This window comes from Castanea sativa, chromosome 11 (assembly GCF_040712315.1).
Source record: "Castanea sativa cultivar Marrone di Chiusa Pesio chromosome 11, ASM4071231v1".
NCBI classification, from domain to species: Eukaryota; Viridiplantae; Streptophyta; class Magnoliopsida; order Fagales; family Fagaceae; genus Castanea; species Castanea sativa.
The window spans coordinates 16,880,697-16,905,310 of NC_134023.1; the positions used below are offsets into that span (position 1 = coordinate 16,880,697).

Genomic DNA, 24,614 nt, shown 5'->3' on the forward strand with positions numbered 1-24,614 from the left:
TTTTTTTTTTAATATTCAAAATTAAAAGAAAAAAAAAAACATTTAAGGGGACGACATCTTTCCCCTTTCCCTGAAATCAAAATTCAAAACCCAAAGTCTATGTTTCATCTTCCGAACTTCCAAATTCCCATTTATTTCAGTTCTAATTTAAAGCAAGAAAGAAGTATGGGTGCAACAAGTAAAGCTTCTTGGATGGTGGCAGCAAGTATTGGTGCAGTTAAGGCCTTGAAAGACCAAGGTGTTTGCAGATGGAACTATCCTCTAAGGTCACTTCACCAGCATGCAAAGAACATTATCTGATCATACTATCAAGCCAAAAAATTCTCAGCTCAGTCTTCCACACAGAGCTAACAGCCACACATCAAACCAAACAATACAAACAATCACGAAAGCAAAATTAACCACAAAAATCATTGAATCAAACACAATCGCCATAATTCAAAATAAGAAAAACTAAATAATTATCCATCCATATCATCTAATTACCTTGAAATATCTCAAAATTCACCAAAATATCTGATTTTTTTTTTTTCAAAATTAAAATAGAAGAACCTCTATCCCTCTCTTTATCTCTCTCACTCAGTCCAGAGGGACTTCCATGTCACCATCAGAGATCTCCTATTGCAAATCCTTAGGGTCTTTCCCATCGACTGTGCAACCCACAAAGACGCACGTGCCAAGAATCTCCTTGACGGTCCCACTGAGGTCTTTCGCCATGGATCTAGGGCAAGTAACCTTGGTGGTCTCAACGATGTCGTCGAGGGAGATATTCCCATGGTGCTTCATATTCTTTGTCTTCTTCTGGTCACGCTTCGGCTCCTTCAGTGCCTTGATGACCAGAGCTGCCGCCGATGGCACCACCGACACCTTGGCCTCACGATTATGCACAGTCAGCTTCACCACAGACCAATCTTTGGGGCGAATGAACTCGCAGTACCGACCTCACCTCCAGTGACTCGGTCTCTCTCAAACCGACCCAGTTTTCCTCAAAATTATAAATTCATCGTGTGTTTTGGTTTTGGTTTTAGGGGAAGGGGAATGAAGTCGTTCCCCTTCAATGTTTTTTTTTATTTTTTTATTTTAAGTTTCTTTTAATTCCCAAAAAAGAAAGGCGTCGTTTTGGCTCACTTAACAACAACAAGTAACTGAGGTTTAACAGAATACTACATTGACAAAAATTGAAAGTTAGGGAATTTAAATGACAAAACTGAAAGTTAAAGGACTGAAATGTCAAAAGCTGAAAGTTAGAGGGTCAGTTTTGCATTTTTGCCTAGATTTAATATAATCATTTTTGTTGGATTGTACAATTTTTGTATTTTTAAAATATCAATGTTGATTCCTTCTATTGTAGTTGTAGGGGGCGTTTAGTCCAACAATAAATCACCCACTACACATTTCTGAGCATGTACAACTACTCATTTCTTTATAAACAAAAGGAAGACCATTTGGAAAAATGGAGCTCTACCACCGCGCACCCTTGGTGCGGTGGTCACTCCACAAGTATAAATGCTTGTGGAGTGTGGGGGGCAAAGGCCGGGGTTCAAGTCTCTAGAAGGAGCTTCACACACATATACACTTAGATTAAGCTAGAGTAGAAATTCTATCTTGTATAAAAAACAAAAAATGGAGCTCTCTCTCTCTCTCTTTGCCCATCCGGCTCCCTTTGTTCGTACAACTCTCTTTCACAATTTGAACTTATTATTTCATGTTGTTCACTAACTTAGCCTTCAAAGCCTCCGCAATCAACCCCAAGGTTGGTCATGGAGAGATGAGTTTCTGTTTATTGGTATTTCAAGTTCATAGGCCCACGGTCACAACTCAATCCAAGGAGGAACTTAGCGTCATCCAATGCGATGCTAATCCTTATTTGTGTAGGACTTAGATAGTGTCTAGCTTCATCCGAGCTTTCCTTTAATTAATAAATTTATTGTAGGAAGATCAATTCCAATTTGGACCCACTACAATAGATCTTTTTTCAATATTTAAAAAAAAAAAAAAAAAATCTTATATAGCATTTTAGAATTATTCATAAAAACAACATTATATAAAATTTGGCACATTTAGTTGGGATGTTTGGATAGTATTCCATTTTATAACTATAAGGCTACGTATATAGTACAAATAATAATTTTTTTTCCTTGACTATTGTAGGAGAGTTCAAAATATTATCAATAAAAAAAAAAAGAATTAGATATGATGTTAGTATTAGTTTGCACACAAACATACATACATATATACATTAAATAGCATTTAAATAAAAGGTGGGAAGAGGGTTAGGATGAGGACCCCCCAAAAAAACCTGAACTCCTAGCTCGACCCTTGAACATACTGTAGTGCGACTTGTAGCTTATAGAAGATTGTAACCCATGGCAACTAGTAGCTTGCAAAAAAGATGCCTAGCTCATCATATAATGGGATCAAACCAGTTGTAGCTCGTCTCATAACTTGTCTAGTTACACATCCCCCTCTTAAACGAAGATGTAAGAAATAAGCCCTAAGTTTGGATTGATGATCAAGAGAGCGAGGAAAAGGAAGTGCCTTGGTGAAGATATCCGGAAGCTAATAAGAGATTGAGATTAAACGAACTTGAAAATATTTCGTAAGTACTCTTTCGAGAACAACTATTTCCTAAGTGCTCTTTGTAATTAACATGTGTTAAATATATATAAACTTAATTTCTTGATCATTTTATTTCTCTTTTATCTAAAAAAAAGAGAGTAGATATTTAATCATAATCATTTTTTAATTAATTTGAGGAAAAAGAAAGGCATGACATAAAATTGATTTGGATATATAACATGATTGCCACATGTTTAATGGTTCCAAGACCATAGCAATCAAAGAAAAAATCGTTCCAAGACTTTGAATTTTCCAAGTATTTGGAAATTCCAAACATTAATAACGAAAGACTTGGTGAAAGGTAAATAGGATTAAAGTCTTCTAATGATGCCACGGTTGAAAGACTGGCATATTAATGGCTTAAAAAGAGTGGTGATATTATTTTCTCCATTACAATTTTAAGAGATAAAGTTATTAATTTAACTTTTCTCAAGTGTTATTCTCGATGACTCTATGCCTTCCCCAAGCCCCTTCCAACAATTAGTTATTAGGTTTTACAAATTGCACCATCTAATTTTGTTTAAAATTCAATTTAGTCTTTTAATTTCACTTTCGTTGTAGAATTAGTATTTTTTTTGCATTAAATTATAAAAAAAAAATTCTATTATTATTTGGGAAAAAAAAATACATAAACCAAAAACCAAGACGTAGTTGGTGAGGCATCCTGTTGCAACTGTGCAGTTATTTGCAGTACGCCAATACAAGTAGTGGTAGTAGAAGATCAACCTTTCCCCCTTCTTCAACCCTTTCTCTTCCAAACTTCTTCTCCAAGTAATTTTCGAAAATACAGATTTTTAAAACTGTTACTACTTTTTATTTTTGATAAATAACCTTTTGAATTTCATGACTATGGGTTTTTATTTTTGTTACAAATACTATGTGATATTCACTACTTGGCTCTAGAATTGGACACGACCAATGAACCCGACACGATACGAAATTAGTAGGTTTTGGGTTGAGGCTTAATAGGTCCGTGCCATATTCGGGTTGACATGACTAACCTGTTTAATAAACGGGTTGGATTAGTGTTCAACCTATGAAACCCGATTGACTTGTTTGACCCAATTAAGTAAATGACATTTTACTAATATATCCTTTAAACCCTAGGTATATAAACTTATTAGTTGTTGTGGTTTACTTTCTTTGACATAATGTGATTGATTATTAATGATATTGAGATATGCTTTTAGTTTTGAATGATTATTTATGATGCAGTTACTCATTAGTTCTAAATTTTATATTAAAAAAATTTATTTGTTCGTTTTTTCATAATTTTATTTTTCATTATGATAAAAATCTGATAAACAGGTCGACATAACTAACAGTTTAATAAATGAGTCGTATTAGGGTTGAGAAATCTTTATCTGTTTAATAAACATGTCGGTTAATGTTGACCCATATAGTCAAATCCTGACACATAAACACAAATTGTCACCCCTAGTTTAAACCTTTATCATTGTGAAATTAGATTTTCGTAATATTTAATAATCTTAAAATATGAATGAACAATACTTCTATTTGGCTATGTTGGAAGACATGACTGTTCTCTTTGCTTATTGTCTTCTACTATGATTCTTCCTGTGGGGTCAATATAGATAAGGTAAATGAGTGTCACATTTTATTTGTAAATTAGGGGGGAAATGGTTTACAAGAGGAGAACTAGACTATAAACCAAGTAAATAGAACTATAATAGTCAAAACTGAAACTAAAAAGGAAAATGAACAAGCTCTTTCTATTCTCTCTAGATGGACTGAGGTGGATGCAGTGATAACGCCAGAAATTTTATTCAAAGTGGCCAAACTTTATATAAAAATAATTCTTAAGTTAAAAATTGTAATATAAATATCAAATAACAAATCACTACCTTATCGAATCAAAACTAATTAATGAATTTAAAATAAAACTAGTCGCTAACCCATACAATGCACGAGAAAGCTATTGATAACTTCCCTAATATGAAAAAAAAAAATTCAATATCATAGTATAAATTATATACCAAACTAATAAAACTTATCACTTACAAAGTAATAAAATATATCACATACAATGAGATATCGTGATAACCGAGAGCTTGAGATCATAATTAAAAAATATATAACTGATTCAATACAATTAATTACATAAATATGGTTAATTCCATATGCATTCAATCAAATATCTTTCATAAATTACATTAATCATTCTTGATGTCCAAGATGCATCGAAATTCTAACATTGACAGTACAAAGATGCTAGACCTCAATGGGATTGAAAAGGCAATCTAATGCCAATTTACACAATTGATGAAATCATCACTTTCCACTATTGAGAGAGAGAGAGAGAGAGAGGTGGTTGTTGTGTTGCATCTCTTAAAAAGAATATACCTTGTACATTTTTTTTTGATATGTAATTGACCCATAACAAAATAGATGTACCGCATTTAGAGTATGCACATTTGGGAGGATAACAGTAAAGGAAAATGAGAAAATGAACCCACCTAAAGTTTTTTGCTCTTCCTCTTGATGTTGACTTTTCCAGCATCATTCATAATCAAATTTATGTACTCCTCAAAGCCCTGTAAGGCAAAAAAATTAACATTTGAACAAATTTACATGTATTCACTTAAAATTGTGAAAAATGCTAAAAATTAGGTTTATATCAACCTTTTAATCAAAATTCAACAATTTAATGATTGCACATAAATCAGCAATTTTGCCATTGTTAGTTGCAACATATATCTTTTTTAATTGAAACAAATATGGTGCAATTTTGACAATCAAATTTTACTCAAAAGCCAAGATTAGACAACCTCAATCCTGCATTGCTATAAGAAATCTGTAGAATCCTTACCCTGATATCAAAAAGAACACGCCACAGCCATGGATAGGAGGCAGAACAAAAAAAAATTACTTGTTCACAAAGATTTCAAAGTTCTGAAGATGTAAATTTGACAATATCACCCCTAAACTTGCTTAACATACATAACATATAGCAAAAATACTCATCATAAATGTGATTAAAAAACTCAAGCACTAAATTACAACCCTCTGCATAATATTTTCTTTTTTTTAAAGAAAAATACTGTCCTTAACATTTTATCTTCAAAACATTATAACAGGGAATGCTACAAAAATTTGGAATGATTTACCTATATATAGCTTAACCATACTTTCTACACCATATAATTCAAATCAAGATGTTTGATTTTTCCCCTCATCACTCAAGTAGATTATCAACAAAAATTTTTAGAATAGCATTACATACAAAACCCAAAAAAGCCCAACATTGAGGGGCAGCGTGAAGAGAGGAGCAAACTTCCATGCTGTCTATTGAGTTTGTGTTTGTGTCTATTGAGTTTTGTTTATTTTTAAAGATAAGTATCAGATTTTATATATATATATATATATATATATATATATATATATATAAATAAAAATAAAAAAAAGATAAGTTTTTTAATTCTATTTGTTATTTTTTAAATATTGTATTGTGTTGATTTGAAAAATTGTGGTATTAGTAGAGACTTTGGTTTTTATATATACTAGTGCATGACCCATGCAATGCGCAGGCTACTTTTATTTATCATTCACGAATAAATATGTAAAATTATAATAATATTCTATCAGTAGAACATTAGTTCTTTCACTAATTGTCTATCAAACTCTAATAACGTAATCTTGATACAAAAATTTTGTGCTAACTCCATTGGCCAATCAAACATTATCATGATATCATAAAAATATTATGATAACTCCATAGACAATTAAAAGAAATATACTGAGTTTTTTAAAGAAAAAAAAAAAAAAACCTTCCCTATTTCAGATGATGAGAAACTCCCTTAAATATGGTCAAATGAAGACATATTGAATAGGGAAATACAGAAAACCTCAATTATACAATCTATGTTTATCACAATTACAGGATTCTTACTATAACTATCCAATTTAGACTACACAGGACAATTAATTTCAAGAATACAAAAACCGGACAAAAGATATATCTTAGGGCAGGGGAAAAAAAAAACCAAAACTGTTGAAAAAATTATATTGTAGAGTTTTATTAATACCAATCACTGAACTGCTCTATAAAAAAAAAAAAAAAAAGATAATAGCAGTATATCAAAGTTACATTCATGAAATCTCAGAGAGAAATCTGCAGCTACCTGATTCCTTTCTTAAGCCATGTACATCTACTTGGTGCTTTTTAGCGCAATCCTTTTCCATAAATTTCTTGGTGCATAAGGATATTGACAACTTTTGTCCTCTTCTCAATGTCATTAATAGTCATTTTCTTATTTGTCTCGTAGTTTCTCAACTACTCTTCGACTCTTAATAGCAATTAAGACCTAACAAAGTAACATTAACATAAATTAGAAAATGGTGCACTATGTTGCACTCTACAAACTTCAAAGGATTATTGTTATCATAAATCATTCAATATATTTGTCACTAACTGGGTATGGGTGCAGCAAACACATGCATGTACAAAATTTTGGGTATAAGCAAAAAAAATGCCTGTAATGTTGAATGCTCATGGGACCAAGACTAAATTAATTTAAAACGTAAATTCAATGTTGAGTAAGCATTTGGAATAATATATATATATATATATATATATATATATTAATATTAAAAGCACATTCTATTTGTAAATAATCTGCATATCAAGAATCATAAACTGATTTAGGAATAAGTATCATCTTTAAAAAATATCTAACTCAGAAAAAGATAGATTGTGGATAAGAATTTCAAAGACATTTCCTAAAGACAACATCTCTCAATAGAAGCTGAAAATACGAAAATATTTAAGCAATAGATTAACATGTACCAAAAAATCAAATAGCATTCAAGATGATTAGTGTTAACTCCTATAAGGTTAATACAATGCAACACCCATTTATTAGAATTAAATAATACCAAAACTGGAACACATATATTACAATTAAACACACATAGACTGAGGAGAAAAATCCCATAGATCATTCACTCCAAAAATCAGATGTCAAAAGCTTAAACACGCAAAACCAGCAATAAAACATCACAAGTTTATGCATAAAGCCATGCCTATATAACTTTTAAATCATCCAAATGCAGCAATATTAGAAGCAATTTTGAGGGTTCTTTCCTACTCTTAATGGCTTTTGCAACATAAAAATCACAATCAAATACATCTCATAAAGAACAAATAACAAATTTGTTAATATTCTACTTGTCAATTGAAAACAGTCCCAAGTTTACTACCAAAATAGGAGTCACAACTATTATTGGAGATCGTACCAACTTCAATAAATATATGTATCTTTGTCTAAAAGAGTCTGTAATTCCTTTTTTTTTTTTTTTTAAAGGTTATCTTAAACTTAGGCAACCAAAAAAATCCGATTCCATCCAAACCAAGAAAAGAAGAAATACTGGACTTTAGCTAAAAATGTTCTCTATTAAGCATTGCAGTCAGCGGGGCTTTGATGAAGGGTGGGTTCAATGAGTCAAAGAGAGGTGATGTAGTTTCCACTTGGGATGCGCCACTGCTAAGTGGTGCAGAGCGTACCTGCTTCTTGTGCTAGTCACGACACTGACTTTAATTCCATTCCCATGTGTTTTATTTTATACACCACCATCATAATGCAAATACCTTAATCAAAGCCACATATAACCCAAAGATCTTACCCAAATACCCAAATGAAAAACAATCCAACCAAAAGAACCAAATCTAAAGTATATTTAATCCACAAATTTTTAAAAGAATTTTTTTTTTTTAAAAAGGGACTGTATTGGTAGTCTTCTAAAATTTTAAAACATTGCAATTGCCTATATGAATAATTAGGTGTTTTTAAAATTCTACACTCTAAACTTTCAGATTCGAAAGCATCAAACATTAATCAAGGGTGATATTCACTCACCTAGGCTCTGTTAGCATCATAGAAAATGCGTTAGATGAATTCAAAATTCTTTCATGTCTTCAAACAAACACCAGCAAGAGTGAAGGTACAATGGCCCGGATATTATCTTTCTTGAAGTTTGTTGGAGGCCAACTGCCACTTAGATATTTAGGCTTGCATTTGATATCTAGAAAACTGTCTAGTAGTGACTGCACGCCTTTAAATTCCTAGTGTGACAGAACGCTTTCTTTTGCAAGGGGTTACAACTCATATGATCCGTGCTCTATGGTATTCAAGTTTACTGGACTAATATCATCATTCTTCCAGTTAAAGTGATCAAAGAGATAGAGAGGTGCTTCAACAGAGTTTTGTCAACGGGTGCTGATTCTATGGTCTCTAGAGGCAGGTATAGTGCACGGGATGTGGTTTACTATTCTAAATCAAAAGGAGGATTGGGGCTTAAAAATCTCTAGGATTGGAATAAGATTGATGTTACTAAGCACGGATGGAATCTCTTTAAACAGGCAGGTTCCTTGTGGGGGGCTTAAAAATCTCTTGGATTGGAATAAGGTTGATGTTACTAAGCATGGATCGAATCTCTTTATACAGGCAGGTTCCTTGTGGGTTGCAAGGGTACACACCAATCTCTTAAAAGGAAAAAGCTTTTGGTATGTCCACATACCCAATTTGCTCATGGGATTGCAGGAAGATACTAAAGCTTAAAGAGATGGTTAAACCTCCGTTTAGCCATTCTATAGGTAATGGAGTAAGAACTGTACTTTGGCATGGTAACTGGCATCCTAAAGGTGCTTCATTTCGAGAGTTTGAAGTATAGGAGAAAAAAAAATTACTTCGAAATAAAATAGACTTGCCGTTTCACAATCACTTGGAGCCTATCAAATTAGCCTTTAATTTAATATAATTGCAATCATGATCAAATAGTGTTAAGAGTTTTGAAGTAAAACCTGATCCACTGAACCTATGGGACAATAGAAATACAAAACATAAACTTCAAATATACTTTAACAGATAAACTCACTCACAAAAAGAAGATGCGAATTTAAAACTCAATTTTTTTTTATTCCTGTCCCAATACAAAACAAAACCAATTCCAACCCAAATCCCTTAATATAAATAAAATCTAACCCCAAACCTAGCTTAAAAAAAATCCAACCAAAATACCCAAACCAGAACCTAAATTGATAATAGTGTTACATTAAATATATTCAACGACAGAAGAAATAGTATCCGACTATAATATAGATGTTACTGGTGTCAAGTAGTAAACTGCCTTAAAAAACAGTTAATAACAGGATATATAATATAATTTAATGCAACAATTCAGCCAATAGCGAAACACAGTGCCATTCTTAGAGTAAATAATGAACATAAAGCTAATGCGCAGGATTCAAGTTTCTACAATGGCCATGATTTTAGCACTAAAATCAAGTTATGGCCAAAAGAAAATATCAAAACAACTTGTAATTTTATTTTAAACCAAATCTCCATTGCAACTACTAAATTCTAATGGAGATGAGGAAATAAAAAACATTAATTCCAAATATGCAAACAAAACCAATTCTAACCCAAATGCAAACCAAAATATAACCCACAAACCTTTGAAAACAGTCCAACCAAAATACCCATAAAACAATTAAATCACATGGTTTAAATACTGTTTTACCAAAGGGTCTACCGTTTGGTTTTAAACCATTTCAATATTAATAAAACACAAAAACAGCATGAACAACAAAAAATCAGATCAAAAGGCAGGGGAAAAACAAAAAAAGGAAATTTTATTTAGAACAAATCTGTTTTTTTGGTTTTAACACAAACAGAACAGTGTTAACAACAAAAATCAGATCAAAGGGCAGGGAAAAAATGGAATAAAAGACCAAAGAAAATATCTAGGTTTTTTTTTTTTTTTTTTTTTTTCTCATGTGATTGCATGACAAATTATCTACTTATCATCTCAATTTGCTGAAATTTCACCAATTCATAGATTAGCAAAGTAAAACTAACAAATGTAATTTAGACAAAAAAAAAAAAAAAAAAAACACCTTTAGAACTGGTTACAATTCCTTTTACTATTGTTTCATTGGTATTAAATATCAGAACTGGTTGCAATTCTCTACTTATCACCACAATTCATACATTAGCAAAATAAACTAAATAATATAATTTAAACCAAAAAAAAAAAAACCTTCAGAACTGGTTGCAATTCCTTTTACTGTTGTTTCATTTTTTTTCTTAGTACCAAAAAGATTCTCAACGAATTTTCAAGAATGGCATGCAACATGAAAAACCCAAAAAACCAAATATTGTAAACGGTAAACACCAAAACCAACACTTAGGAATCTCTAAAAAAAAAAAATCTCTGCCATAACCTACAAAGTAATCAATTTTGTACAAAGAACATTATACTTTCAGTTTTCACAAATTATAACATGCAAAACCCAGAAATCCCACCATAAAAAATAACAAAATCATGACTTAAAAGTATCTTTTAAAAAACTATCGACTAAAATCATCATTGTATAAATAAAATAACATTATATTATTAGATTTCGAAAGCCACAATTTCAATCCCAAACAAAACCTAAAAATTAAAGTGAAATGATTTAGTTTAAAGAATTTGAAGGCTTTCATTTTGTGGAGGTTTTCCCTAAATTAAACAAATAGAGAGGCAAAGGGAAGAGAATATTAGGAAAAGAAATTGTTACCTTTGCTTTGATGAATTTAGATACTCTAGATTGAACAAAGATTCCGCTTCATCTCTGCAAAGAAAGAAATTGAATGATTTAAATCTGAAAGAGAAAAATTCAAACAAACCCATTACCAAAAATATTTAATAAAGATAGTGACATATCAGAATTTCAATTTCCTTAACCCCAATTTCTAGAACCAAACCCAACTATAATTGTAAAAGTTAGGAATATACCACGAATTAGAAAAAAAAAAAAAAAAAAAAAAGGGTCAGAGAATGGATAGGAATCCCGTCGGAGACATTGTTAATAGGAAGAGGGACTCATCTTCCATCCTTTGCATTTTTTTTTTCCTGGAACGAAGGGTTTTTGAGAGGAAGAGAGACCCTTGATAGAATTTTTTTTTTTTTTTTTTTACTGCAAACTGTGGATATACATCAATCGAAGTTTCAGTCTTTCAAACAACAAAAACAGTATTGGAAAAGGAGTATGCTGACCTTCGGTAAAAAAAAAATAGAGACAAACGGCGGTGGCGGCAGCGGCGGCCTGAGATGTCTCTCCTCATCGCCTCTTTCTCTATTTCTCTATGTGTCCCAAGCTCCGTATTGCTAGTTTTTTTTTTTTTTTTTTTTTAAGTCGCAAGCCTTTTTTTTTTTTTTTTGCTTTAACTGGTTTATATATATATATATATATATATATATATATACACAGAGACCACCATACGGTGTTAACAGTGAGAAACAACATAATTTATCGCTCTTTTGTATGAATTTTTGTATGAATTTTCAATCAATGATAGAAGGGTAAAAGCAAGTTCTGCATCATGATGAATGGTTAACGCTCACCAATGTCAAAGACCCACAAATTTTAGATTTGGATAGGGTAGATATTGCACCCAGTGCAATTCATCCCTTCCCGTACACAAACATTTTTACTTTTTTTTTGTAATTTTAATTTTATACTATATTTATTCAACAGCTGAGATTAAAAGCTGTTTTTTTCAACTCACAATTTTGATCCTTAATAACTATTGTATCAGGTGCAATGCCTACTAATCTCAATCCTTAAATTTTCACTTGTTCCATCCAAAGAATTTTGTATGTATTGTCAAAGGTCTAGGAATAGAAATTTCATCCATTATTTTAAAAATATGAAAAATGTTCACATCGGTAAGGGGTGATATTGAGAAGAGGTTTATCACTTGCTCCGTGACACTAACTGCCGCATGCAGTTTTGGTGTTGACATGTAAGTGTATTCCCTTATCTTATTCTCTTTCCCTATATGTATGTATTTCTCAAAAAAAAAAAAAAAAAAAAAAAGGAAAATGTTATTGTAAAGACAATTGGTAACTTTTGTGTTATAATCAATTTTGAATACGGTTTGCACCCAAAATGAATAAATAAATTAAACACATACTGACTGACATACCAAAAAACGATGGATGGAGCGGACCGTTTAGGTTTAATATACAAATCCCATAATGAGACTCACCGCACCGGGTCGTGACTTGTGACTCACTGAGCCAACTCAGCAAAGTTTCTCGATTCTGCTGTATGGTCTTGTCTTCACTCTGGGTCTGGGTCTTGACCGCGCTCCTAATCTAAAAATATATATATTTTTAGATAGCATTTTTTCCGTATTGCGTGTTTGTTTTTTAGATAGCATTTTTTCCTAACGTAGCAGCTCCTCCTTAAAGGCTTCTACTTTTATATATAGTATTAGATTAGATTAGATTAGATTAGATTAGATAATGAGAAACATTAAATTCTAAAGATGCGAGATGTAAACCTCATATAATATACATGAAAAAAATCTTGTATACGTCTGGCATATAAGAATTATGTAAGGCTGAAATGTGAGCCCCACAGATACTTTCTCCATATACACATCATAAAAAAACAAAATAGATAACTGTAACAAGCTCTAGCTAGTCTAGTCTCAACATATAAAATAATAGAAAATTTAAGTTTTCAAAACATTAAGACAGTTTGGTAATGTTGTTCTAGTAATGTTATTTGTATTTTTTAAAAATACGTATAGGTGAAAAATTATGTAGAAATGCGTGTAATGTTATTTAAAAACTGAAAATATGTGTTTAAACTCTTATACCAAACACCACCTAAAATGCAAGTTATACTACAGTACAATACATGTTTATTAGAACATTATACCATTTTGGTCACTTTTCAGTTTGGATTTCCCATATACTCAAGGAACAAAAGAAACTTGCACGAGAGAGAGAGAGAGAGAGAGAGAGAGAGAGAGAGAGAGAGAGAGAGAGAGAGAGAGAGAGAGAGCAATTCGGGGTGGCGAACTGGAGAGTTGGGGCCAACTATCGAGGACTCCAAGCTTTGAAGACTATGATGACGTAATGAGATGTGGGGTTTATGTTTTTTGGTAAACAACAAAGATATATATTAAAAGGCCGTTTGAGATGGGATGACTCTTTAAATAAATAAAAATAATCAATAAAATCAAAGTATATTGTCTCCTATGTTTGTTTATTTTGTTTTTGTTTATGAAATTGTTGATTTGGGAATTCTAGAAGTTGTTAAAAATAGATTTGTTATTTGAATTTGGAGGGATTATGGGCTCAGGAATGGGCTAGATGTTTTGTTTTGCTCTTTGTATTTTTTTTTTTTTTGGGCCTTTTTGAATAAATTATATAATTCTAGGGAATCCAAGTTTTTAGAGATAATTAACAAAACTAATAGTATTTTCTCTCTCTCTCAAAATCCTGGGGGGGGGGGGGCGAATAGAAAATTTATAGCATATTTACAAATAATATAGCATTTTATTAGCATCTTTAATAGAAATTTTAAAAACTTAGGGCTGGCCCTCCCTAGCTCCACCAGTGGGTGCATGATTACAGAATGGAAGACATTGCACTTTTTCATCTCTCTCTCTCTCTCTCTCTCTCTCTCTCTCTCTCTCAAAAACAAAACCATCCCTTTCTTAAATGGGGAGGGCCCTATTCATACTGGTAGTGCCTTCCTCTCAATTAGAGGGGGGAGGTCATTCAGTAATAAATGCATCCTTTGGTAGGTGGGTACATTCATTTAAAGTGACTGTTTGTGAGATCTAGGTGCTACTTTCCCTAATTCGTTGATTGTACTATTTGTGAGACTTTAGATATCCATTAGTTCTTCCGCGATTTGTTGGTACCCTCGACGCTACCTTCCCTAATTTGTCGATTGTACTATCTGTAAGACTTTAGATATCCATTAGTCCTTCCATGATTTTTTTGTACCCTTGGTCATGAGCCGAGATCATTATATTCCTTGGCCATGTTCCAATCTAGAACAAGGATTAATGCTAGGCTATGCTCTGCGGTCCAATGAAAGCTTTGACTTCTTCCTTTCCCAACACTTAACTAGCCTTTTTGGCAACTATCCTAGGCTGGACATAGGCCTCTACTTTATTCCATTCCCATGGGCATTGAGATCATGGGAATTTTGTAAATAGTCCAACCCCTTACACTACCAAAAGAATTTTGTTTAACGAAAACACATTATTACTCATTAGTCAATGTAAAATAGCATAAGGGATCGATTTTACACATCCAACTCTATAGATATCTCATTTTGTACCCGTTAATAACCTTTGGTCCTCAGCCCTAATGATAAGCTTGACATACATCAACCAATGGTAATTATATAGTTTTCAATAGTTCGGAGGTAATCACAACTTAAAAGTACTCAAATCGCTTTGAAAATGATGTTGAAAAATGACATTTTCTCACAATTTTGAACATACCTTTTGATCTACCAATAATATTTGTGTGAGGTTTGTTTCATTAGAAATTAGACATCTTGGGCTTTAATTTAAATATAATTTTTGCATAATTTAGATTCAAAATAAGTGAATTGTGACTGTTTTAAGTCCGGCCAGCAATGTAGTCGAATTTAGGGTTCTGTGCACTCATGTTTGTAAGCATGCACACACATACTCGACCATGCAAGCGCATGGTGAATTCTACAACCTTAGAAATTCAATTTTAAGGGCCCATACCTTTATTCTTTGATGGGAGTCTGGCCCCTATATAAACCTTTAGGAACGTCCAAAACCCTCTAAAAGGCCCTGAAAACCCTAGTTTACAAGTAAAAATACTTACCTTGTGTCTCTAATCTAAACCCTAACTAGAGAGAGTTTATTTTTTGCCTCCATGTTTTTTAAAACCCTAGTTCAAATTCCTAAACACCCACACAACACCTAAGCACTTTTTTTATAGACTTAAAACCTCTTTTTAGCAATCTCTTAAGGCAAAAACTTGTTTTCAAAGTTTTTTTCTAAATCTTTTTAAAACTATTTTTTTTCTTGAGTTGTAATTATCTTGTTCTATTGTTTTCATTAATTCTCTTGTTTTATCAATATAATCTCAGTATTGTAGGCACTGAGGGGTCAATTAAATAACCTCAAATTTGTGATCCTAAGCAAGGTGAGTATTCTTTCCATAAACTCCTCCTGTATTTAATATGATTCACATGAGTTCTTGATATAGTTTCATTATATTGTTATATTTGATTTATTTGATATTTTTAATTCTTTTGATGTGTATTAATTTGATTTTGGGCTGATTATAATCTGTTTTGTAGTCCTTGTTTTATTATTTTAGTTTTACGTATGTTTGACATGATTGTGTATTTGACGTTAGTTTATTTACTAGTTGATTTGTTTCATGGTTATTTGTTTATGTCGATGCTTTGTTTTGTATAGGGTTTCAAACATGTTCATTTGATTTATGTGTTAATCTTCTGTAATTGTTTCAGTCTATAAAAATGTGATTTTATGCAATTTCTGTATTAACAATGCATGCGCAAGGTTTCGACCATGTATACGCATGGTTGAGTATATGTACGCACTCCAAACCCATATTGGGGAAAATTTCTTGTTTTTATAATGAATTGTTTTTGACATGTTGTTTGATTCTGTTTGACTCTATTTTAGGTTAATTAATTATGTTTAATTGTTTTTCGTGTTTGTTTTAGTCATTTTGCCATAATATGTTTTATCTGATATCTTTCCTTGCATGTTTTGTTTTTATATGTTATTTTTCCTTTTTAATATAATCTATTTAATTGTGGTTTTATTTTATTTTTTTCTTTATATGTTATGATGTAATCTTTGACATATTGTGTGCGTTATTTTATTAAGTGCATGATGTATGTTTATGGTTAGGGATTTTGGCTCTTTTAATAGTTTCTTTATCTAAATATGATCTATCAACACATAATGGAGTCCAGCCCACAAGCCAGGCGGTCTTAGGTACCTAACACCTTCCTAAGCCGTACCCAAATTCCAAACTCATAATCTAGTATAATCTAGTATGTAGACCTCTGGATGTAAGTAAGGTGCCCAAAAGACCCAATTTGATTCCTAGACCTAAACCAAGTGGCGACTCCCAAATCTCCGCCTCCAGTCCATTCAACTGAGATGTACTTCCCATGGGGGACATGAACCACACGTGAGTAGTACGAGACAGTGCACTCACAAACTCTAAAACTCACTCATATTAGTTAAGTTAAAATTGTGAAAGTTTGGTTGTTGCTACTTGCTATAGTATAAGGCTACTATAGCTATGTAAATTGATAAAGAAATAATAAAAAATAAGAGAGAGAATTATATTTGATTTGGGATAATAATACAAAAAATTAATAAAGAAATAATATTCAAATGAAATGTAGTGTAAAAAGATAATTTGGTGTGGACTATTTTGAAAAGTTATTGTGTAAAATAAAAAAAGTAAGTTCTTATGCTAAAATATATAAACAAAAAAAAAAAAAAAAAATTCACAAGCTGATGTGAATGCTCTAGTCCCTAAAGTTTACCTAATGAGTGCTATTGGTTCATAAAGTTTCAAATGAGCACTATTAATCCATGAAGTTTAAAAAATGAGCTTTGTTGGTCTCTTCGTTAATTTCCATTTCTTGCTTATTGAAAATTTTTTATTTTATTAAAAAAAAAATACACATAAGCATCAACTCACAATCTAAATTATCAAACTATTTTTACCCATAAGCATCAACTCCTTAGCTTCATTGTTACCGAAGAATGGATCAACTTCATCATTTAGACCCATAGCATTAATAAAAAATTGTAAAATAGTTTTTAAAGTTGTAGAATAGTTTGTAATTGTAGCATTACTAAAAAAAAAAAAAGAGAAATGCTACATCAACAACATTTTTACAATACTTTCCCAACAAATCCTAGGTGGTAAATTGTCACTAGTTTTAATTTGAAACAACCACTAGAATTACTTTTTTGCCACTAATAACAACTTTCCATTTAGAATTTGTTGTGAAAATATAATAAATATAACATTTCCATAAAAAAAAAATGGCACATTACTTAAAAATTGACATATCATTATTTCATTAAATACTTGGGCAAGAAAACTAACGGAAGTTTTTTTTTTTTTTTTTTTGAGAATCAAAACTAACGGAAGTTAACAAAGAAACAAATAACATTCATTTTTTAAAGTTTAGAGACCAACTAGCCTCATCACACGTGCGAAACACATGCTTTTTTTTTTTTTTTTTTTGTTTAGTGCCATAATAAAAATTAAAAAAATTAAAAAAAAAAGTATGCAGAATGACTAACTTTTTGAACAGAGTTTCCCTTATCAGATACCAAGAACATTACAAAAATTTATCAAAAATAAAACTTTTACACTTTGCATTTCTTTTCTTTTATTATTTTTTTCTTTTTTATTACAAACGATAATATTTAGACCTCTTCGAGTATCTGACTATTCCCTCAAGTGTATGCAGTCCTTTCATCCCACACACACTAGGTTATTACAAGATGGAATCGCATAAGAGTGGTCCCAAAATGTTGGCGAGAGAAATATCATAACACATTGGGAACCACTAAGATAACCCCTTGGCTTTACACTCTACATTTCTAACAAAGGAGACCTGGGTGTTTTGGTATTCACACAAGTACCACTTGATATGGCTGAACCTTTTGCTATTGAAGAGGTGTGTTGGATGCATTGGCTTGGTGAAAGTCTCTCAATAGTCGTACCTCCTCCTCTAATAATTGAGAAAGTTGGTTTTGAATGCTGTCATAGATGAAAAGGTTGAGGGTGTTCCATATGTAACGGTGTGAAAGCTTTTGAAGCAAATTTTTGGTTAGAGAAAAAAAAGTCCTCTACCATTTTCTAGGCAATGAACAAATTACAAACTAACTAACAGAATTGAACATATAAATTTGCAAACATAAATTATTGAAAAGACCTTTAAATGAATTATGGAATGTAGCACCTAGTTAAACAAATCACCCAAAATTCCAAGAATCCTTGCTTTTCTCTCATGTTTTTGGAGAAATATTAGGATAGAAAAATAGACCAATTTCATTATCATTTTGTTGAAACCAAAAAATAATTTATAGGCACATTTAAATAATCAAAACTTATCACATAATTACAATTGATATTATTCAAATAATTTATAGGCATATTTAAATTCGTAGTCATGTAGATTGTGATTTGATATAAACTCAAATTCTCACTTCCTAACTAAGGATTAACTCAAATGAGTATCAAACCAAAACTATAAGAGGGAGTGAGAGGACTTGTATGCGAACTCAAAAAACACAACACCAAAAACATATCAAGAGTTGCAAGAAAGAGAGTATATCACTTATTTTGGGGAGAGAATAACAAATTTATAGAATAAAAGATAATGAGAAAAATATTCAAATTAAAAGATATAGTTGTAAACACCAAATTATCCAAGTCATGCTATGTAATAGAATAACATTATATCTTTATATAATATATTTATAATAAAATAGGACCACATCTAACAATCAAAGAAAAAAAAAGATAGCAGTTTAAAACCACAACCAAATTAGAACAACTTAAAATGAAGATGCAAGATTGAACTAAAATTCCACCAAAAGAATACACACACACACCCACACCCATACACATACATATGTAGCAAAGCAGAGAGAATAATCACATTTTTTACAATAGTTTGTTGCTACTCTCTTTTTTAATTGTTGCTACTCTACATTACCCTACATTGGAGATGCATGAAAGAATTATAAACCCACCAAAAAGAAAGAAAAAAACTACGCGAGAGAGAGAGAGAGAGAGAGAGAGAGAAATTGATCTTGTTGAGGAGAGAGATAGAACAATCTTACATCAAAATAGCGTTGCCTTGTGCCAACATGTGGCTTACTTCCAGTCTCTGAAGAACATCGAAGCTACCTTGTGTCAATTCATCAATGAAGAACTCGTTAAAGGAGAGAGGGAGAGAATCAGAACAGAGGAAATAGAGAGAAATCGGTTCTATGACTTGTGAGGGAGAGAAAAAGATAAAGTATCTATTTGGATTGCGCTGAACGCGTCTGCATTCAGCGTTTTCATTTTCTTTTTTCTTTTTTTTCTACTGCGCATTTTAGACTTTCAGGCAAAGTTACTGTGTGCACACTGTGCACGCACTATGCGCACACTGTGCATGTACTGTGCACACACTTTTCAGTAACTTTATATTAAAAATGGGTCTCGCAGTACTAAAAGTGCAGCTGAAAATCAAGACAGTGCAGCAGAAAATGCAGTAGAAAATCAGGAGGACAGTGTAGTAGAAAATGCAGCTGAAAATCAGGACAGTGCAGCAGAAAATGCAGCTGAAAATCAGGAGGATAGTGCAGCTGAAAATCAGGAGGAAAATATACCAAGATCACCTAAATTGTAGAAGGTAGACAGCTAGCAAAATACCACAGCTGGCTGTCATTATTTCTTTCGGCTATTACACATGATTTGCTCACTATTCTTTCTCCTCTGTACATATCCATCTAAATGGGCAATATACAAAATGTAATAGTTTCTATATAAATGAAATACCAGCTCTCTCTCTATCTCAAGGTGAGATAGAATTTCTCAAAAAATTCTTTATGGTATCAGAGCCAACCGTGAGATAGAGAGAGAAACAAATTGTCAACCCACTATGTCAACCACATCGAGCTCTTCCCCTACCCTCACTCAATTTGATGACTATCCATATCCTGTGACACAGAATATTGCAAATTTTGTGTCACTTCGTCTCTCCTCTACCAACTTCCTTCTCTGGAAAACACAAATGCTCAATATCCTTGAGAGCTATAACCTCCAAGGCTTTATCAATGGTGAAGTTCAACCACCACCCCAGTTCATCAATAATGCTGACACTGGCACACAAACTAATCCTACATTTGTGAAGTGGCGCAAAACTGATCGTCTTGTTAAAGGTTGGTTGACAGCCACTCTTTCCGAGGAAGTTCTTGGCATTGTTGTAGGCCTCAATACTGCCTTTGAGGTCTGGAATGCATTGGTTCATGCATTTGCTCGTGTCTCATCAGATCGAAGCCTTGCGCTTAAGCAGCGGCTTACCTCTATAACTCGAGGTACCGATACCTTAGCTGTTTATCTCCGTCGGTTCAAAGCTGTGTGCGATGATCTTGCAGCCATTGGGAAGCCAGTTCCAGATCACAAGAAATCATGGTGGCTACTCAATGGGCTTGGCAAAGAATATGAGGTGTTCACTACTACCATGTTGAGACCACCAGTCCTTCCATACTCTGAAATTGTCACTTCACTGGAGAGTTATGCTGAAAGGCATAAGCTTGATGCTCAACCCACTCCTCAAATGGCTTTCTATGGCCAACGCAACAATAAAAATAAAAGAAGCAATGGTGGTCAAGGGTCCTTTAATTCTAAGGGACGTGGGTTTGTTCAAGGTTCTCAATCTGCACTAAAGAATTCCAGCCATCCTACACGAAATCTGCCAGAAAATTCACCAATCATCGCAGCCAAAAACATAGATGAAGCAATTATCTGTCAGATTTGCAACAAAAGGAACCACACTGCCCTCAAATGCTTTAATCGATTCAATCACTCATTCACAACAGACAACATTCCACAAGCATTAGCAGCTATAACCATTGCTGAGAGTCAAGATTCTGAGTGGTTCCCAGACACAGGAGCTAGTGACCATATTACTAGTAACCCAGGTAATCTTCATTCCTTAACTCCTTATCATGGATCCGATGGTGTTATGGTTGGCAATGGTCATACTTTACCTATCACACACATTGGTGAAACTACTCTTGGTACTAGTTCTTCTCCTATTCACTTAAAAGATGTGCTACTAGTTCCTGATATTAAGAAAGATCTGCTCTCTGTTAGTAAACTTACTACTGATTATCCACTCATCTTTGAGTTTGATGGACATGGTTTTGTGATAAAGGACAGGAAAACCAACAAAACAGTAGCGAAAGGGAGTAAACGAGGTGGTCTTTATGCCTTTGATAGAGGTCCAACATCCCTATTCTCCCATCGATTCAAGCGGGTTGCTAGAGATTGTTGGCACTATCGTCTCGATCATGCACACCAAAGGATCATCGATCACTTGCACTCAAAAAATTTCATTTCTTCTGCTTCAGCATCAAAGTCTTCTTCAATTTGTACTAGTTGTCAAATGGGGAAATCGTGTAGGCTTCCATTCTTGCCTAGAGAAAATGAAATAAAACTCCCATTTTATAAAATTCATTGTGATCTATGGGGGCCAGCCCCTGTGTCTTCTAGAGAAAAGTTTCGCTACTACACAATATTTGTTGATGAGTTTACCAATTTTACTTGGTTTTTTCCTATGAAAAAGAAGTCAGAATTTTTTAGTTGCTTTGATCTATTCTATAAATATGTGGAATGTCAGTTTAATGCAAAAATTTGTGTCTTTCAAAGTGATGAAGGTGGAGAATTTGCAGATTGTGAGTTCTTGCAGTTTCTAGCCACGAAAGGTATTCACCATCAATCTGCTTGTCCAAAAACACTTGAGCAAAATGGCAAGGCTGAGAGAAAACATCAAAATATCACTGAATTGGGACTCACCATGATGTTCCATGCACATCTACCACCAAGATTTTGGACAGATTGCTTTTCCACAGCAGTGTTCCTAATCAACCGTCTACCATCCCCACACCTCAACATGGAATCTCCTTTTTTCAGACTCTATGGAAGAAATCTGGACTATTCTTCATTACGAGTATTGGGCTCAAAGTGCTTTCCTTACCTTGGTGAGTATAGATCACATAAGCTTGATCCAAAGTCCCTTCCTTGTGTTTTTATTGGCTATAGCATGAAGCATAAGGGGTACAAATGTTTGTATCCACCGACTGGGCGAGTTTATATCTCACGCCATGTGGTCTTTGATGAATCCATCTTTCCTTATTCCACGCCTACAAGCTTGTACAAGAGTGATCCTCTTGAGGGGGAGCTTTGCATCTTCTCAGAATGGGAGATTGATCCACCAAATGATTCTCCTCCACCTTACTCTACACCTCTTTCAGCCTTTGCACCGCCTGAATCTCAAGACATCACTAGCCACCTGCACCATCAAATGCATCACAATTCCTCCTCAGTTAAGCCTCCTACAGTGACCACATCAGGCTCTTCTTTGCCTGAGCCATGTCAAGCATCTTCCTCAAATCCACTAGTAGAGATCACTCCTATTCCTCCTGAAACAAACCCAACTTAGCACCCCATGCTCACTCGTTCCAAGGTTGGTGTACATAAGCCCAACCCCAAGTATGCTAATCTCCATGTAGCTCGCATAAAGCATGATATCCCAACTGAACCCCGATCCATTCAAAATGCTAAAAGTCACCCAGGTTGGGTAGTTGCCATGGATGAGGAGATGGATGCCCTTGCTACAAACAAAACATGGATCCTTGTTCCGTCCAAACCTGAGATGAATGTGGTGGGATGTAAATGGGTTTATAAAGCTAAACTTAAACCCGACGGCTCCTTAGAGCGACTCAAAGCACGATTAGTTGCCAAAGGGTTTCATCAAGTTGATGGCATAGATTTCTCAGAAACCTTCTCTCCTGTTATCAAACCTGCTAGTATTCGACTGACCCTCACAATAGCAGTTGTCAAAGGATGGGAGATTCGCCAACTTGACGTCAAAAATGCGTTCCTTCATGGCTTTCTATCTACTCCTGTTTACATGCATCAACCACCGGGCTATGTTGATCCAGTACACCCTACTCATGTTTGCCAACTAAGTCGTGCCCTATATGGCCTCAAACAAGCCCTTCGCGCTTGGTTTGATCGGCTTAGTGACTTTCTTCTTCAACTTGGCTTTTATTGTAGCATATCTTACCCAAGTTTGTTCATTTGTCAATCTTCTCATGGAGTTCTTATTTTACTACTCTACGTTGATGATATGATAGTCACTGGTGATGACCCAACTAGGATTCAATGGCTTATCTCTCAATTGGCTCGTGAATTCTCCATTAAAGATTTGGGTTTTCTCCATCATTTCCTTGGCATTGAAGTCCATCAAAGTACCCAAGGTCTTTTCCTTTCACAAACACGTTATGCTTTGGAACTTCTAGATCGTGCTGCCATGACATCAAGCAAACCAATTTCGACACCCATGCTATCAAAAGGTCGGCAACTTCCCATCAATAATGCTCTTTATCCTGACCCCACACATTATCGTAGCCTAGTTGGAGGACTACAATATCTTACCTTCACTAGACCAGACCTTTCCTATAGTGTCAATTTTGTGTGTCAATTTATGCATGCTCCTACAATGGCTCATTACCAGCTTGTCAAACGCATTTTGCGCTATGTCCATGGGACTGCTCACTTTGGGTTACAAATTTTGGCCTCAAGTACTCTTGATTTGTATGGGTTTTCTGATGCTGATTGGGCAGGTTGCTCTATTAGCCGACGGTCTACCATAGGGTTCTGCACTTTTTTAGGCAGTAATTGCATCTCTTGGAGTGCCAAAAAGCAATCAACTGTGTCTCGATCTAGTGTTGAGGCTGAATATCGCTCCATGGCATCCACTGCAGCTGAACTCAGATGGCTGTCCTTCTTACTTCGTGATCTTGGTATTGCCCTTCCTCGCCCTCCAATACTACATTGTGATAACTTGAGTGCTTTGTATATGACAGTGAATCCTGTCTTTCATGGGAGGACAAAACACATTGAACTAGATTATCACTATGTTCGTGAAAAGGTGGCTCTTGGTTCTCTTGAAACCCGCTTTGTTCCATCCAACTATCAACTAGCTGATATTCTCACCAAGCCCCTCTCCAAGGTTGCCTTTCGGGAATTACGAAACAAACTTGGCCTCTGTCCTGATCCATGGCCAAATTTGAGGGGGAGTAAAAGTGCAGCTGAAAATCAAGACAGTGCAGCAGAAAATGCAGCTAAAAATCAGGACAATGCAGCAGAAAATGCAGCTGAAAATCAGGAGGACAGTGCAGCTGAAAATCAGGAGGAAAATATACCAAGATCACCTAAATTGTAGAAGGTAGACAGCTAGCAAAATACCACAGCTGGCTGTCATTATTTCTTTCGGCTGTTACACATGATTTGCTCCCTATTCTTTCTCCTCTGTACATATCCATCTAAATGGGCAATATACAAAATGT

At 33.8% G+C, this 24,614-nt stretch overlaps 1 long non-coding RNA gene and 1 pseudogene across 1 annotated transcript; both read right to left on the reverse strand.

The window, feature by feature from the left end:
• LOC142614985 (wall-associated receptor kinase 2-like) overlaps window positions 1–24,614 on the reverse strand; it is a 101,005-nt pseudogene that overhangs the window by 40,057 nt on the left and 36,334 nt on the right.
• Window positions 6,692–11,432, reverse strand: LOC142614988 (uncharacterized). Its single transcript, XR_012840626.1, has 3 exons — window positions 11,416–11,432; window positions 11,198–11,251; window positions 6,692–6,944 (listed from the first exon to the last, which is right to left on the reverse strand). It is a non-coding gene; the product is annotated as an uncharacterized LOC142614988 (long non-coding RNA).